Below are 3769 nucleotides of genomic sequence, written 5' to 3'. Positions count from 1 at the left end.
CGGTGCCTCCCCACGGTTGTCAAGACGCCTCGCCCGCCCCACTTTCTCATTGGCGCGAGGAGGAGGGGGCGTGGCCTGGGCGTTTATAAATAGAGGTGCTGGCAGGCGCTGTCGGAGTAGAAGGCGTGGGTGGGTGGTATCGCTGTTGGCCCTTGGGGTGCTTTTTTTTTTTTTGTGCGCGCGCATTTGATTGCCATCGTCCCTCTTTTCTGGGGTTTAGGGAAGTGGAAATCGGATTACAGCCCGTTCCCTCCCCGCGCTCTCCTTGGGAGAGGGCAAGCCTTTGAAATCAGGCTCGTGGCGCCTTTCTGCCCCGATCGTGCCCAGCTCAGCCCTCGCCCGCTTGCCAAGGGAATAGATGCTTCCTGTTCTCCTTTCCCGGGCTTTTTTCTCCGCCTGTAGCTGAGCCAGGCCGTTTGAGGGGCGAGGATGCCCGCTTCGTCGCTCCTCGCTTTGCAGGAGGGCGATGTTAAATGGGCTCAGCTCCGGGACTCTTGCGCTTCAGACCCTGAGATGCCAGAGCACAACCTGATTGTACAGGCATGAGTGTTACACCCTAGACTCGGTTTTATGCAGAAAAATGTGGGAGTTGATCCCCCAAAGGTATAAATTTAAATGTCAGTGGCTTTTGATCTCACAGCACAAACCTCAGCACTGCATCTCCAGGCACAAATGTGGCTTATTTATTTGGTGCATGTCTGCCTTTAATTTTGTATAATTCAAAAACAGGATGCATAAATTATTGCAAGGGATGTAGGATTTCATACTCCAAGTGCTGTTTTATCTTGCAGAAATATTGGTTTCTAGGTGACAGAGGCTTTGGGGTGTGATGGATTTTAATACTCCTAAAACTCATGCCAAAATAAAATGTATGTTCACTGTAGAATTTTTTTTCCCCAGCGGTTGGAAAGAATGCAAAGCCAAGTGCTTGGTCTTGATGGGAAATAAAGATGCTATTGATGTATGGTCTCATGTGGGCTTAGAAAAGCACAAGAAAGCAATTCAAGGGGAGAGCTAATCAGAAAAATTGACAGATTATTTTGTAAAGCTGGAGAGCAAGCAAATCAATTGGCGTTGTTACTACAGCAGGGATGTTTTTGCATTTCACCCCGTTAAGCCTCGCAGGAGCATCAAGTCAATATTGTTGAATTAATGTCATCTGATTCTGGAGCACCCCCCAAACCAAGGTAAAATCAATAGTTTCAGGGTTGATGCTTCCCGAAAAGCATTTTAAGGAAATCGTACACCAGATTTGCTACAGATGGGAGCCCTCACAGTTCCATAAAACCATTTCCAAACATTTATTTATTTATTTTTATTATTCTTTCCAAATATTATTCCTTATGCTGATGGGAACTGTGGTGCCCCCCCTTCACATGTAAACTGAATTCACTACCAAAACTATGGGATGCACACATACACACCCCTCCCATATATGAACTCTTAAAGTTCCCTTGTAAGAAAACATTCACCGCAAGCTGAATTGACTCTGATTGGCGACAGGGGGAAGAATCGGTCAGGAACCTGTGGCCTACTAAACCAGGGTTCCTCAACCTTGGCAACTTTAAGATGGGTGGACTTCAACTCCCAGAATTCCCCAGCCAGCCTTGCTGGCTGAGGAATTCTGGGAGTTAAAGTCCACTCGTCTTAAAGTTGCCAAGGTTGAGGAACTCTCTACTAAACCAAATGGTTTATATTTACTGACCATACCTCAGAGAGATTATGGCTAGTATGCTGACCTAACAGGAAGGGATCAATAATCAGGCACATGGATGGGTTTATCCAAAGCAGGGCTTCTCAAACTTGGCAACTTTAAAACATACTGGCTGGAGAATTCTGGGAGCTGAAGTCCCCAAGTCTTAAAGTTGCCAAGTTTGAGAAACACCGATCTAAAGCATTCCAACGTCATGCTTTAATTTCTATGATGTCTGCCTTTTTTCTTTATCTTGTCTGTGCAATGTCGTTGGCCAGAGGTCTATAAACTCTGGTCTTGCCTTTGCTCATGGCTGCTGAGCAAAGGGCCAAGGCTTTGCTGGGAGCTCAGGGTATACTTGTAGGCATGCTAATAAAATTATGTTGTATCTTCAAAGTGACTTGGGTGCTTTAGGTGAGACAGGTGTTGGTCACCCCAGAAGAATGGTGCTTTGCCCCTGACCCTTCCGTGCTGCGAGGCTGGAATCTCCGCTTGGGCAGAACCCACGCCACGCCAAGGCAACTGTTCTTTTCAGACTCAGATCTATGAAGGTCAGCGATCCTGTCCCAAATGCCTCTGCCAGGAGCAAGGACCAAAGCCTGGATCCTGTAAGGAAGCAAGCAGGTGCAGGCAATATTCAGCATTCTCCTGCTGTCTCACTCTTGCCACCGACCTGGGCAAAATACTAATTCTGCATCATCTTCTTCTCCAGAGCTCACGAAGGATCAGAATACAGAGCAGCAGGATGTGAAACAGGAATACTTTAATGAAAGTGAGCTGGCCTTAGGATCTTCTCCATGTTTTACGGGAGGCTGCGCAGGATTTCTGAACTGGAAAGAGGGACTTTCTTTCCAACATCTCGTGCCCAAAGCCCAACCCTTTAAAGTGATTAATTGGAACTTTCCGCAGGGAGTGCAGTTGAACGCGCTTTGCCAAAGGGCACAGGAAAGGTCGAAGTGTTTGTGATGGTAGCCTGAACCTCTATTGAGCTGTGATTGCTGATTGCAAGGTTGCCAGTCCAATCAGCTGGGAGGGCGAGGGTGGTGCTCCTCTGCCAAGGGACGGATAAAATTAGAAAGGATAATCAGAAAGATCTGGTAACGTAGAGAATAAGGAAGATGACCTTGATGGAAATATGCAGCGACCGTTATTTAGGCAAAGGGGGCTGAAATGATTTTAAGTCCTGAGAAACAAGATAACATTTGAAAGTGGATCAGGCAGACACCTCCCTAATTCATGGGAGTATAAGTGGGTGGGGGGATAGATCCAGCACAATCAGACTTGCAAGATTCTGTTATTATAGTCCATCTTAATAAAAGTAGTTTTAGCCTTCCTGTGGAGTTGATGTCCTGGTCTGGTCTCCTTAGTGAGGCTGATAGGTTGCCTCTGTCAAAAAGTATCATCAGACCTGATTTTGGGCTACTAGAGATGATCGTGGCATTCCTCCTGGCTCTGCTGAGGATGCAAAAATGGGCTCTTTGGGGAGGAGATATTCCTCAGCCTCTGGGGACAGTCATCACTAGCGATACCTCATGCTCCTCACGTTCCTTCCTTGCAAGGCAGTCCTTCCATTCACCCCATGGGATGGGCTCCCTTGAGGTAACCCATGGCATTCTGCAACAGGTTGGGGCAGGCTGAGCTACCGTATGTACATCGTGAACATGCTTGGGGCAGAACAGCAATTAGACAAGAGCAGGGTCCTCTACTGGGCCACCCTCATCTGTTCAAGACAACTCCAGTTCCACAGGAAGTTCAAAAGGGAGAGAGGTCTGATATCACAACAGCCCTGAGCCATAGCATCTCACTCCTTTCCTTCATTGGCACAGCCCAAAGGCTGCTTTTCCACCCTCCTGCATCACCCCAGCGCTGTGCCCTTGGAAACCCGCCCGCGTTTACACCGAACTCCGTTGGCAGAAGAATGAGGAAGGGTACAAGGGTTTCGTTTGCCCCAAAGTCACATCCAGAAGGTTTTCCTCTTTTCAAACGATGCTTGCAATGGAAAGGACCGTTGAATACTTCGTAATAAGATGAGGGGAAAGGAACAACAAAGAGACGCAGTGCCTTCTGCATTAACAA

This window comes from Python bivittatus, unplaced genomic scaffold (genome assembly GCF_059951505.1).
Source record: "Python bivittatus isolate LINGU-HERP-01145 unplaced genomic scaffold, Pbiv_v1 ctg000310_np1212, whole genome shotgun sequence".
In the NCBI taxonomy this organism is placed as follows: Eukaryota; Metazoa; Chordata; class Lepidosauria; order Squamata; family Pythonidae; genus Python; species Python bivittatus.
Note: the sequence above shows the minus strand (reverse complement) of the source record.